Raw genomic sequence first — 15,042 nt, 5'->3', positions numbered from 1 at the left:
CAGGAAGCACTGCTCTTCAAGTTTTAATAACAAGAGGCCCTTAAAGCCTCCTGTCCTCTGGATTTCTAGCAAGAACAGTTCCAATGAGCACCCATGGAATTAACATCTCCCTTAGGGGCACAGAGCCCAACTTCCCCCTGCTCTGTGTCACAGAAGAGCACTGGTGATTCCTGCCCACTGCAGGTGGTGGCCTGCCAGAGGGGTTAAACCTCTTTCCTAAGCTCTAGTCCAGCAGACCTTGAGCCAGCATCTAAACAAAAGAGCTTTGCTCACAGCTTCCCTCAGCCAACTTTGAACTGCAGCTTCCACAAACAGTCCCTGGCAGTGACTCGGAGCAGCGCTGCTCCCAGGCTGCTCCCAGGACCTGCCCTTCGCCTCCCCAGCTGCCAGGTCAGCTAGTTGTGAAATCCTCCTTCTTGCTTCTCATGTTTTCTAAAACACAGGGCTCTTCTGCTGCCTCCTTTACCCCCTAGGAAGCATGACAAGCATCTACTAGAAATATTAGCAGCACTTATCATAGAGCCACCCCACTGCATTTGCTGCCCCTTTCACCATAGCATTTGTACCAAACCTACTGTTCCTGTATTCCAGCTGGGGAGCTATGGGCAAAACTAGTCTATGAAATATTGTCTTGAAGGCATTAAGGTTATTCCAAAGATTGGGACATTTCAGAGGTGCTGCAGCAAGCAAGCTGAGGGCAAAGGTTTGCCTTGCAAGGGGCAATTGGCAAGAGCTCAGAGAGTAAGGCAAGCCTTCACCACAACTGCTGGCCCAGAGTGAGCAATTTGGGGTGTTTGCTAGTAAAATAAAATGAAATAGAATGAAATAAAGTGAAATAAAATGAAATAATCGTTAAAGTGGCACAAAGGAGGAGTTAATAGCCCTCCTATATCTTAGACTCTGGAAATATGGAAGACAATTTATTTGGACCCTCTGTTGTTCTGTCCCCATTAGCTGCAAATGTCAGCAAAACTGAAGACAGCAGTGGAAAAGCAGCTTGGTGTGTAACAGTAATTGGTTCTGAATTGCTTGACAATTCTAATAGCTTTCAGCTGACTTGGACAAAGGGGCAAGCTATGGACACTACAGCACACTGAAGTGAGATAAGGGAATATGAAAAGATGACAAATATATTATATACCTTCTGAATGCAAAAAAAACCCCCACCATCTTTTCACAAGCTTTTTCAGATATCAAGCAGGTGCCCACAGCAGGGGAGAGGAGCCTGAGGAGCACTGGTAGCGCACAGGAGTTTCTCCCAGGAGCCACAGACAGGGTTTCAGAAACAGTTTGTCTAAAAGCAGCTGGCACATTGTTTGCTTTTGGGCTTTGAACCTAGGTGGAGGCTAATGGGGCAATGGGAACAGAGGTGCACCACCACTGAAATAAGTCTTCCACAAGAAGCAAACCCACTGGGAGATCGTGGTCCATGCCCCTGCACTGTCCCACTGCAGTAGTCCATCTCCTTGTTGTTGTTCCCTGGGACATCCCAAAGAGAACACCCTGCTCCTCACACCTCTCTGTGATATCTTTCCCATGTTTTTCTCTCCCCTATCCCATTTGTTTGGGTCCTTCACTCTATGATATGGCTTCCAAGCCAACTTCCCAGCTGCCTCCCTGCCCTCCATCATCTTTTTTGCCTCTTGCCATGCCAAAAGGCATGATGGGATTTGGCTGATCTGAAGCTACACTGGACTAGCTGGCAATCAGCCACCAGCAAGCAGAGGGATGGCCCTCAATTTTCCCTCAGCAGAGGCATTAATAATTTTATCTTCTCTCCAGCCGTAGATTTCTACATTGAGTTTATGGAAGCTTTTTCTCTTGGAAGCCTCCATTTGTCTGCCTAATGTGTTTATGTGGACAAGAAATTCAGATTACCACAGGCAGACAGAGAAACAGGCAGAGGGACTGCATGGATGCAGTTGTCTCAGGGAGCTATGATAAAATTGCTGGAATGCTATATTTATGTATGAATAATAGAAAAAAAAGAAACCTGTAATAAAATAAAGAGGTCTTTACTAGCTTCAAAAGAAAGATTTCTGGGGATCTGACAGGTAGCAAATAGCTTTATGTGCATTGTCTGATGTCTGGCAGGTGCCCCTAGAGAAACAAAGTCCATATTTCTACATACTCTGTTCACTCTTTGGGAGACACTTCTTCCTCAGACTGACATTTTGGTTACATTCATTCCCTGAGGCATTTTACAGGAAAACAGAGCAATGTATTTGATTGTTCAGGAGGTACTGAACTTTACATAGATGACATTTGGAAACAGAGAGCTCACGCCTGGGAGCTCCAGCTGCTCTGAAAGAAGCAACACTGCTGGGCTCAATTATTTAGAAATGTAAATTTGAGATGGCAGTAATACCAAAACAGGGAGAGAAGTTAGCACTGCTGGATTGCACTAACCTCGGCTGCGAAGCATACTGGAATTTCACCGCAAAGTGCTAAAAATGAAGGTTAGAGAAGACTTTTGTGGCAAAGGCCTGTGTAAGGAGGGCCACTTTCCTTTGGTTGTCCAAAGCCACACTCTGGGAGTGCCATTGGGGAAACATCCTAATGATTGTGAAATGTAAATATTATAAGAAACCCAGGATGTTTCCAAGGTCCCAGTCCCAACAATGAAAATCAGTCATGCATTTTGGACAGTGCCTCAGTTTAACTGGCTGAGCTGAAGCAGAGTGTGGGAGAAGCACAGGCACAGATGCTTTGCCCCTTGTTAGCCCCTGCAGAGGAGTCAGTGTGAAGGAGAGCAGGTCCAAATAACAACAGATGAGAAAATGTGCTCAGTCAGCCTCTACCATGGCTCAGCATTGTCAAACCACAGAAGAGCACCAGGCAAATAATCTGCCTCATGCTGCCAACAGAAAAGACAAGTACATGCACTGCCAAATGCAGTCATGGGAGAGACTGACTGACACAAGGAGCTGGGCAAGCCAAAAACTCAAACCTGCCATCCTAGGAGATGTTTCATGTTGTGAGTGCAGTGGTGAGTGGCCTCAAGTGGGGCTCAGATGTTACCAATATGAGGCAGCTCTATGGTCAGAGGAAGGTGGAGGTCCCAGGGGAGGTGCACCCTCCAATGTCCAAAGGACAAGGAGCAGATCGACAAGTTGGCCAGCTTTGCCCAGAAGATGGGCCATGATGCAGGCAAGATGCTGGATCATCATCACCCTGCACTTCTTTAAATCCTGGCTTTCACTTGCTGCTGACAGAAGCTGGCAGGCAAAGCTGCAGCCTGAGAAAAGGCACAGGGTCCTGGCTGGCATGAAATGTTTTATTTGAGCCTACTTTGCTCCAGTGACCAGCAAAAGATGAGCATTTGGCTCCATCACCTGCATTTACCCTGTCAGACCTGGAGCAAATGGGAAGGTATAAGACATTGCCATGAATTTACAGAAACTGGGGACAGAGGAGGGAGTCTCAAATGTAAAGTCAAGATATGGCAAGTCTGTGTAAAACATACATTTCTCACATGCACACACACTCATACGGTCTGTCTGTCATTGCTGAGTACATCTTCCAATATATTCTCCTCCCCAGTAAAATCTCACCTCCCTTTTTCCCAGCCAGAGAGTGCAAATGGGTTTGTGAACCTTAGTCCATCATTTACAGCTGCTGTAAATCTGGAGCAATGTACACTATCAGATGTGCAGGTTTCATTTATAAAGCAGGATTTATGATTTCAACCCTTAGATCTGCAGATGGGTTTTATTGTGATTTATGCCTGTGTCATGAAGGACCATATATAAGAATTACCTGATATTATCGAGGGACCTATTCTTTTTGGCCTTTATCTTTCTTCTGAAAGCAGAGACTACTTAATCACAGTTAGCTGTATACTGAGTACAGTGTCCTTTGTGAATTACCCATATCCCTGTTTTCAGTATTATTAGCTTGTGATGTTAGGACTAACCCAATGAAATAGTCACAGCACATGCTGAATTGCAACTATATATACGATTTATAAATGGCTCTTTGGTGACTGTGTTGGTAAATTTAATTACAGTCTTTTAAAAGAAGACATTACATCAACATTAACTGAATGCCAGCCTCAAACTGAAAGGCTCTTTGGGTCCTCTGAGTAAAATATTTAGGTTTCTACTATTATTGTTAGAGGTTACACCTCAATAGCATAAATCACAGGGAAAATTTCCCATTTCTGAGAAAGGTGGAGGCCAGATTTCTGAATGTATTCAGCCATATAACCACCACTAGTTTAAAAAATCATTGTAACACTCCAGATGATCTTACCTGAAAAAGGAGAATGACACCTAATAGAGTTTCACAAAATTCCATTCATTAGGCTCTCATGGTTTTCACCAGGCCTGGATACCCAAAAGTACCTTGTCAGAATACCACTTAGGTTTTCCCACATCACTTCCTGTGCTAATATGCCCTCAGAAATCAGACTGATAACCTATTTTTCTTTGAAAGCTAATAAATCATAGGCTCCTGGAGATTTTGGTATCTTACACTCACTAGAATCACCTTTGATAGTTTGGGTCTAACAGCATAAAAAAGATAACCTATGCCTCTTAGGTGGATTTGAAACACCTGCAGCAATTGCCAGGAGATGCTGCAGTGTTTCAACAGATCTGTTTACTCTCAGCTATCCTAACAGCCAGGTGAAGGCCCAAGACATGAAGCTCCAGCATTGTGTCCTATTCTCCTATACATTGTGAGTGCTCCTTGACCATAGAGGCCTGATAGTCCTTTTTTCTGCTTTTGGTCCACAAAAGATGGGAAATTTCTCAACTCAAAAACTCCTATAAGCAAGGCACTGCTTTGATGAAAGAGGTCTTTGAATCTCCATCAAAACCTGCTTCTTGCTAATCCCAGCACTAGGAATCTACACAAAATGTGGCATTGCTACTGCCTTTCTAGCAAGTGCACCTATGTGTTTTAAGAGGAGAGCCCAGGCGTGTTTGTGGCTCCAGCTGCACAAACAGGTCTTGACAGCAATTGGACCTGAGCCCAGTCTTGGTCTCAAGCACCACAGACCCACCAAAAGGGCAAACCTCACGTCGAATCATGCGTTCATCTAGATGAGAAGATAATTGGAGCAATAGCCCTCTTCCCTCTTCCATTTCTACCTAAGCACTAAGAAGTGCTCCCTGGGAAGAGGCTGGGGCAGTCAAAGGAGCAACTCCTCAGAAGGCATCAGGCTGTGAGGTGTGACTGATGAAATTCCTCCCACGTGCCCTCGGTTGGCCCTGACTGGTGAGAGCAGCAGCTCTTTGCAGTGCTGTCCCATTTCAGGGAGGGTGTTAAAGGGCTTTCAAGGAGCGTTTTCCTCCCTTTGTCCTGCAGGATGTTTGTGAGAGCTGTGAGATAGGGACAGTAGGGAGCACTTTCTTATCCCAGGCTGCCTAAAGCTTTTTTCCTTGCAGGAAAAGAACTTACCAAGCATACATCCCTGTTCTTGCCTTGCCTGCCATGATAGTAGCTTCTTCCTCACCTGCGGGGAAAAAGCCCTAGACTTCTGGAAACAAAGTTGGGAATTTGGGTCAGTCTAAAAGATTGCAGAGAGGATGTCAGGGTCTGATGGAATAGTTCATTTAAATGAATTTGGCTTCAGGAAATTACTGTCATGATTTGAGTCCTGAGTGTTTTCTACATCCACGTGAGGGTATGCAATGTGCCAAGACTTGGATCTCAAGAGCTGGCACAGAACACACACAGAGGGTGAGACACCAGGCCCTGGTCTTCACTTGCTGTGGACCATGTGTGGATGCAACCTCTAGGAAGTCCTTTTAGGAGCTCAGGAGTGGCCTAAACTGCTGGGATAGTCACAGCCCTTTTGTTTGAGGTATTCCTAGTGCATGACTGCAAGGCTGAGCCTGTGCAGGGAATTAGGGAAAGAAATGCTAAATTTCTGGATCCCAAAGAGCTGCAGATGCACATGGTATTACTGAGCAGTTCAGCCTGGATGGGATGAGAGCACTTTTGAGACCCAGAGATCAAACTGACTGTAAACATCTGGGGAGCTTTAAACAGACAGGCACCTTTAGAGTTCATACACACTGAAAGTCTGGCAAAGGCTGGATAGGCTTTTTTCAGCATCACAGTATTAGATTTAGGCACCTGCATCCCAGTTTAGGTTTAAATCCTTAAGTAGCTCTGGTTCATAACACTCGAATTTACTTCAAGAATTTTCTTATTCTGTGTGCAACTTCCCACTGACTGTTCCATTTGCTTTCAGGTTGACAGCCTAAAGCACCCCAGTTTAGATACTTCGCTGCTAAGTAATATATATTTTTCATCAAAGCAAGTAGAAAACTTAAATGAGGTATATAGATTCTTACAAAAATTCAGCTTTCAGCAGTTCTTGTTACATCCATTAAAAAATGTGTAGGCAAAAGTTTTTTAAAAGTGCAGAAACTCATTTCTTCTTCAGATTCAAACAGCAATTTTAGAACTACATGACCCATTTTTAGTGCTTTCTATTACATCTCTCTATTTTTTTCTCATGCACAAAAATTCACGAACAAAAGTCTCAGCCCCAGAGGAGCATCCCACATAGCCCAAGCGCGTGAAAATAAGAGACCGTGATGCTTGGTGTTTTGTAGCTTTCTAAATGGGCCTAGAAACATTTACAGCCTTAGCTAATCACATTACATTTGCTTAATTAATGGGAAGAGCCTATACTCTCAAGCTGACAGGCTTTGATAGATGAGTACAGCTGCCCTGGCTTTCAGCAGCATGTGTGATTGCTTAATGGGAATAGGGTGGGGGACAGCAAGGGGGGCAAACCAATGAAATAAATGTACTGCATGCATACTATTCATGCTTACTCTGCACCTGAGATGGAGAGGTAGCCCCAGTTCCCCTCTAGCTGTACCTGAGACCCCCTCTCCCTGCCTGAGGAGGCAGCCCTTTCCCTAGCACCCATCATCATGTCCTGGGTCACCAGTCCCTGAGGGTGCTCCCACCCAATTAGCATTGTTTTATGCAGCTTGGGACAACCTCACTGTAAGAAGAAGATTGCTATAAATGAGAGCTAAAGCATGGGGACAACATCAGTGGCTTCCTAAGCAGAGAAAGAGTAATCCTGCTCTAGATGGCCCAGGAAATCAGCTGCATTTTTCAGAGCTTCTCCTGTACTTAAACCAGAAAAACAGCCTTGTCTCTTGAATTATCTACTCCATTCCTGTCCAAATGACTCCTCGTGTGCTTGCGTTGCTGTACACGAGTCTGAAACACATGATAAAAGCAGCTGCCAGGCCAACTGCTCTGATGATAATCGAGCCAGTTGTACACAGTTTTGTACATCATATCCCATCGCATCCGACTCTTACTCACCCTGTTGCCAACTGCTTCTTGTCTATTTTCTCCAGGAAACAGACTTTATCAGTGTAATTTGCAAGAAGCCCTCCCAATCCCAGCTGGAAAGTCACGCTCTCTCCCACCTCCCTTCTACCACTTTCTTCAGGGCTCTAAGTCGCTCAGCAGGGCCAATTAGGAATTCAAACCAGGTAGAAAGTGAATGTAGAGTAGCGATAAGAGTCAGTGGCATGATTGATGATGCTTATACATATGCTTCTGGCTTGAAAAGCAGTGTCTGGGTTGATTCCAGGAGTTGGGTCTAATTTCAAAAGAATTTTCTGACAGAAAAAAAAAAAAATAGAGGGTTAGCAGCACATGCTACAGAAAGCAACTTCCACAGATTATTCCATCCCTAAAATATCAACCAATTGCTAAGAGAAAAGTGTGAGAGAACTAACAAGGGCTTTTACTCATACTGATCCTCCTGCACATTTACTGAAATAGGGCTGAGACTGTTTTTTCCTGTGGGTTTCCCAACATTCAGAGCTGAAGTGCTCTACAGTTTTAAACTTACTTTGTTACATATATTAGGAATCAAGGCTTACATTTTTTAAAACCTGAGTAGCTATTAACCACAGTAAAGAAGCAAACACTGAATTTCCAACTGGATTCAAATGAATCTGCAATTTTTGGAGAAAACAAGAGATTTTTGCACATCAGCCTCTGATTTTTACTGACATTTTCTTGCAATGCCTGTATGTGAGTCTGTGTTTGCACACAGCTTCAATATAGTTAAACCAAAAACCTTCATTCCCTGCCTGTCTTTCCTCATCAATCAATGCCTCTCCAGTACTGTCATGGCATATCCCTTTCTGCCAGCCATGGCAGGAAGGCAACAGAAATCCTATGGAAAGATGTTGACCCAGATTTACCCTGGAAGCTGCCAAGCCCAGGAGCAACAAAAAATGAATTCGGGGCAGACGTCGAGGAAGTGTGTGGACCTGCCAGCTCTGCAGTGGCACAGGCAATGAGCTAGTGGAGATCTGGATATCTGCCAGCCAGGCTGCTGGGCATCCAGAAATCCTGGGAAAATGCACAGGGACACTTTGTTCCATGCACAGCAAGCCCAGTGCATTGGGATGCACCAGCCTTGTTCTCCATGTGCAGAAGCTATTCACAGCAATCTTGTTTGGGATGCTTTAAGACGTACTTTTGGACCCAAAGGACTGGTTAGGGTTGTGTGTACAGGTTGTAACAGGACTGGGAGAGGCCCAGAGGGTCTGTGCACAGGCATTGGAAAAGTGGTTAAAGATGGACAAGGGAGCTGGATGTCTCCACTAATACTTGGTACCCTGATGTGTACTTGTACAACCCAAGCTGAGGCATTTAAATGAGGTGTCTAATTTTGGACTGTGATCTCCAAAGCCCCTTTACACTGCTTGGAGAGAGGTAGACTTTCCTGTGGCATGGTGTGCAGCAGTGCCTGTGTTACATGGGAGAGGAGCCCATCTCACCCAGCAGCTGCAGAGGGAGCCATGGTAGTTTGGACTCTTCTCTTGCACACCTCAGCCAGAAGCAGTTAAATGCTGTGACCAGCATGTCTGTCCAAGAGGGAAAAAACACAGTGTTTCTGTGTTTAAGCAGATAGCTGGATGGGACAGGACATCCTTGGCCCAAGTGTAAGACCTGTAACCCTCACTGGACTGTAACCTTGTGATCCAACAAGAACCACTTCACTCTGGGTCACACTAGCAGGACTGCTGCTCCTGGTCTTGTTCTAGCTCTTGCCAGAAGTGTAAAACATGATTTTTTTTAGTCAGGTGTCTGAATTGTCTTGGGATCTGACTGGCACTTACTGCCCTCAGTCTGTGTGTGGTGCAACTGGTCCATGGCTCAGAGGTGGTAGGAGTTTCATCCCCCTGGGATTAACCATGGTAAGATGTCCCATCGCTCTAAAGGTTTGGGCTCCTTTGGTGACCTCTACTTCTTTGCCTTTAAAATGGGACTATCCTTAGCATCAGTATAGCTCTTCAAGTAGGTTTAGGGTTTTCAGGGTGCTGCTTGTTCTTTTATTTTGTAATCACTGAGCCACAGTCAGATGGATAATCACCAATGCTTCATTTAAGGCATTGTTGCATGTGGCAATTCATTAAAAAGCCCCAGGGAACAAGAATGAGGTTTTTATTTTAAAAGCTATAATCTCTGGGACACACACAATGTTCTCTCCCAACCCAGATTTGTCACAGCTGGCTGCTATGAAGTGCCATTCTCTGCTGTAAGCCATCTTCAATTTATTGTCATTATAATTCACTACAGATTTTTTTCTTCAAGTGACACTCAAGGAGGATTGGAGGATGACAGCACATGGCAGAGTAAATATAGTTAGGGAAACATAGGAAGAGCCGACTTTTCCCAGAGAGTTTGTGGCTGTCAGGCAGGAGCTTCTTTTTTGTGTCTGAAATGGGATTAAGCCAAAAGGCTCACGGGTTTACTGCCATTCGTGCTCCAGCTCTTTGAAAAACAAGTAAAACACTGTCTATTTTCAATACACTCGATTGAGATCTGAGCTCACATTTTGCTGGATTTGGGCATCAGAGCAAATCCCTGGCAGGGCTTGGTGTGCATGAGGGGGTTTGGAAGGCTGGGGAAAGCTGCCCACGCTGCTGCCCTGGGCTTTCTGGTGTGGTCATCAATGACCCCTTTGGTCCTTTCCAGGCTGCTGCATCATATGAACAGGGAGGTCTCCAAATTTGGGTTTGGGGTTTAAACAATCTCTCTCCCCCACTTACATTTCAGGAAAGTGGTGTTCTTCTAAGTACTGCCTGCCCTCCAACTGAAAGGCCCCTCTAACTCATCCAGCTGACTGAGACCCCTTCAGAAGTCCCTGCCCTGGTGCCACCTTACAGGCACAGCCCTAAACAGCAGGACTGCAGTTCAGATAATACATTCAAAAGGCTTCAGCAAAGAAAAATCCCTGAACGCCAGTAAGTTTTAAACAAATAGAGAGTCAGTGGCAAAAACTACAACAGAATACTCCTAAGTGCTACAGAAATGTGATGCAATGAAGAAAGGCTCTTATACCCACTATGATGGATAATATGGATAGAAGATGGAAAGGTAACAGCTGAGGGAGTAAAAGCAACAGCTAAGACAATGAAAGAAGGAAAGTATGAAAGGAAAATTATCTGAGTGCTGATTTGTGGAGGCTCTTCTCTACTTGGAAGTACCCTGCACCAGCAATGCCAAGCATTTTTTGTGTAATGCATGCATTGGTGAGCACTCTGGATTATGTTGTAATGACTCTCTTAAGTGTAACTGAATGCACAAGTAACTGCAAAGGCTTTCTGAGGGTAGCAGGTCAGGCAGACTACAGCCCTTCTGCAAACCAAGCTTCTTATTGTACTCAGCAGATACTGCTTGTCCTGAGATTGCTGTGGTCTTAGAGATGAAATACACCTGTGTTCAGTTTTGGGTGGCACAAATGCAGAAAACATTATTTAACAGGCTGCCTCTATATGTCATATGTATGTGGTCTGGTATTACTAACCCCAGTGAACACAGGATCCTTGAGTGAGCAGGGCACTGTGCAAAGCAAACAGAAAAGTGATCCTTGAGGCACAAGAAATAGCAAGATTCAGGGTACAGGCAAATAATGATAGTAAACCCCCATTCTGTTTAAAAAAACTCGCACCAGTGAACAGAAAAGCGATCAATTTACCTGCAGTTTCTCTGCTTTTCAGGAAGATGTTACCAGATGAAGACAGGAATAAATCTTGTAGCAGAATTGAATGTTTTATGGAGAGGTCATTTCTTAATTGAAATTGTCCAGAAAGAAGGATGGCTATGAGTTAAGGTGTAATTGCAGGGTCACATGCCTTTTGTATGAATAAAGAAGCTGGTCATGGCTTTTCTGTCAAAATGATTACTGACTTGAAAATTATTGGTGAAGTTGGCATTTTTTGTGGAGTGTGTCTCCTTATACAGAAGAATTCTCCGTTTCTGTTGCTAGAAACCTAAACCAGTACAAGGATTCAGCCACTTCTTTCCCTTATGGTGTCTAACTGAATCACATCTGATTTATATTTTGTCTTGCTCGATGGAAAGTCAATATTTTTTCTGCATTTCTCTCCTTTGCCCTTGCCTGCCCACTGCTTATGAAGGAAGAAGCAGAGAAATAAAGCAGCTACAGAATAGAGCCTCCCAGTACCTCTGAATGGACAATGTGCTTTAGCAGTGACTGAGGGCTCCTTTGAAACCAACAATAAAAGCATCTTTTCTGTCGAGGAGTACAAGGCTCACAGGGGCAAGAGACTTTAATGACACCATTATCTTTCAGGCAATTAGGACTCGCTGGCACAACCCAGCCCTGGTGCAGGCACTGTTTTGATTGCACTGCAATGGCTTAGTGAAATGTAGACTGCTGAGACTTAGCAACACCGTAAATCGCTTTTAATCTCAAACCACCACGGATCAAAATGTACTAACACAGGCATAATCAGAATTCACAGGCATATTTTCTCTTTTAAAAACATATGCCTGGGAACAGAAGCTTCCCCTCCTCCCGTCAGCTCTCTCACACATGGGCTGTGATGCTGATCCTCCTGCTTCTCTCCTGACACGCTCGCAAAGATGGGTCTGAGCCTGCCAGCTGTGGGATGTTTGTTGTCCGGTGTGGATTATATTTTAATGGCATACCCTAAGCCTCTTATGCTCGAACAAATGTGCATTTAACTGTCTGTGCATTTGTGCCAGTTTATAAGGTAGAGGGTCAGCCAGCTTATCCCCCAGCTTCTCTGTGAGGGCACTGTCCAAGAATTTTAATGGAGCTTTCAAAAGCCTCCTGTTATGCAAGGTGCCTTAATGGAGAGTCCTCCTGCCTCTGAAAGTTCCCTCTTGTTGCCAGACACAATGAAAGGCAAGCCATAATCTCTGTGGAGAGTGCCCAGATTTTTTCCTGTCTCAGTGTGTAGCTGGGATGCAAAGCAAGGCTCGCTCTGCTCCCCTGCCACAACCAGGGGGATTCATTTCATTAGTTTGGAAAGCTGTTTCAGAGGGAAGGGAGGTTATGTAGGTCATCAATTCATCCCTGCTGCCTTGAAAAAAGAATTCATTATGAAATTTCACTTTAATTAATGCAATGCACCAGCTTGTAATAATATTTCATCAGGACATCTGGTAAAAGCACATTAGCTACAGTTTAATGTTAAGACATAATTGAACAGGACTCCTGTTGGAGCTTGGCTTTTGCAATATGTTTTACTTCTGCTTTTCCTGCAAGCTGCCAAATAAAGGAATCGTGGGATTCCCTGATCAGGTGATGGACCCTGACCCAAAGCCTGTTTGACATAACAGAAAGGCTCCAGTGAACATTCAAAGGCTCTGAAGTGGGTCCCTGAAGAACAAACCCAGCATCCATCCTGTATTTACACACCAGGTGCTACTGGTACCTCCACTGATCTATAATCCCGAATATAAAGTAACAGCCTTGGTGTTTTGTTCCAGTTCTGTTTGAAAGGCCATGATCAAATGGTCTTTATAAACCATTCTTTTTTGGCTTAACTTAGAACCTTTTCCTGTTCTAATTATATGTGTGCATAATTGTTTGTTTTAATACTTATTTGATTATCTGCCCAAATTAATGTCAGTGCAGCAGCTTTCCAAACAGCCGTATTAAATATTCACATCCAAATGGGATTTCTTTCTACCCTTTGTTTTGCAGTGATCTGGACTATAAATGTGAACTCTCAAAAGATTTTAGCTATTTAGTAAGTACTAGGTCAAGATTATTTAAATCTAACAAGCAGGCTAAAGAGTCTTTGGAAGATTAATATATTTAGAAAAAGTTTGTGAACTGTTTGAAATCTGTTTGATTTGTGGCTGCCGTCTCCACTTCTCCTTTTCTTTTTTTGGGCAAGTGTTTGAATAGCCAATAACAGTAATAAAAAACATCCGCCACCAGTGCAAGTGCAGATTGTAGTTTCCCTTTCACGCCCTCCCCCTTCAGCGTTTTTTAGCCATTGTTTCTGGGACAGTTTTACTCCCAGCCCTCACTGAGAAGGGACACAAAGATGAAGGTGTTAGAGAAGCTTTGACTGCTGTTTAGTTGCTCTTAAGGTTATTTTCTGCACCAATAGGCAAGAGAGGGGGACAGGACTGATCTGGAAAAGCATGGTATGCCCTTACTAAAAACTCCAGTGCATTCCCAGTGGTGCTGAGCAGTCCTGCTGCCAGCACCCACACTGCCCACACATGAAGGGGTCCCAGGGCTGTATTGACTTCCCTGCTCATGCCAGATGCCACCCACCCTGTGTGTGTTTGCTGCAGGACATTTTTGCAAGGAGCAGGTGGGACTGATGGAGACTGCTGGGACAAGGCCAGTTCACACGGCAGGAAAGGCCACATCTCACCACAAATGCTCTCCTGGGGTTTAATCTATATATCAGCCACCTAATTCTGATACCGCCTGAAAACACAGACTAATTGTTCCTGCCCTTAACTGGTCAATGCAGCTAATTCATTTCTTGGAAACAGCCAAATTGCCCCAAAGAGATGCTAAGACCCCCTTAATGACAGAGGCATGCAGCAGACACAACCCCAAGCCCAAGCAATCAAATTCAAGGCACTTACCTCTCTCCAGGGAGCAGCAGCAGCTCTGTCCCACCCTTACAGAGCCTGTGGTAAAAGGCTGTTGCAAACAAGAGGCAGCTGGGCACTAACAAAATGTGCTGTAGCCAGACTGGCTTTCCAGTGATTTTTCAGCGTTACAAGTCCCACACTGGTCACAGTAAGAGCAAATCAAGCTTAGACTATTGCTAGACTTGAATAAATTTCCAGTTTGGCATTAGCTGGCAATAAAACATAAGAAAAATATAGGCAGCCTTCCTGCCTGTAGCACTGGTCAGGCTGATGTTAACTCCTGTCTCAAGAAGCAAAGGTGGTTTATTCCACACACACATCAGTAACACCAGGTAGGTCTGGTGCTCCTCTGGATGCTGAGAGGAGCAGTCACACTGACATTCAATAGTGTCATTTCTTTGCTGTCTCAGGACAACATTGCCAAAGGACCTGTCATTTTAAAATTAAGCATTAGCATCTGACCCTTGGAAACTTAAACCAGCAACTTATCTGTGGGCTCACACAGCTTACATGTGGTGCTCACAGGTTTGTTTTGCTCAGGCAGCCCATCACTGATCCAGTCACTGGGATTGAGGGCTCCATTGGACAAGCAGAAGTCAAGCTTTTGTTCTCTAGGAAAAACAAAGGCAGTCATGTAAGTAATGTAAATAAGTTCAAAGGCATTTTACAAGAGTAATTTCTCTTCTCTAAATAAAACTTGTGCCTTTTTCCATTTTTAATTTATCTCTATTATGTGACAAGATTACTTCTAATTTAGGAAGGAGATAGATTGTTTAGGGGAAAAAATCAATTGAAAATGCTGACAAAATGCCATTTCTGGCAACAGCCTATATCTAGTAGGTATTTACAATTTTTATCAGGGACTGAACCTCTCAAGATAGCTGGCCTTAGACCTCTTTAGCATTTAATATTTATCTTCATCTATGTTAATTATAGTTTCACAGCTTGAATCAAATTGGTCACAAGTCCCAGTGGTGTTTGATGTTTGAGCATCTCACCAGCCCCAGTTCTTTCTTTCTCTACATTTCAGATGTCTGTACTCTTGTTTCTTCAGCCTATGGAACAGGAGCTGCCACTTCTGAGTGTCCTGACTGCAAGAGGTTGGATTGTTTCTTGAATGCTTTAAGATCCTGAAGT

This window comes from Lichenostomus cassidix, chromosome 7 (assembly GCF_008360975.1).
Source record: "Lichenostomus cassidix isolate B80296 chromosome 7, HeHo_3.0, whole genome shotgun sequence".
Classification (NCBI taxonomy): domain Eukaryota; kingdom Metazoa; phylum Chordata; class Aves; order Passeriformes; family Meliphagidae; genus Lichenostomus; species Lichenostomus cassidix.
Note: the sequence above shows the minus strand (reverse complement) of the source record.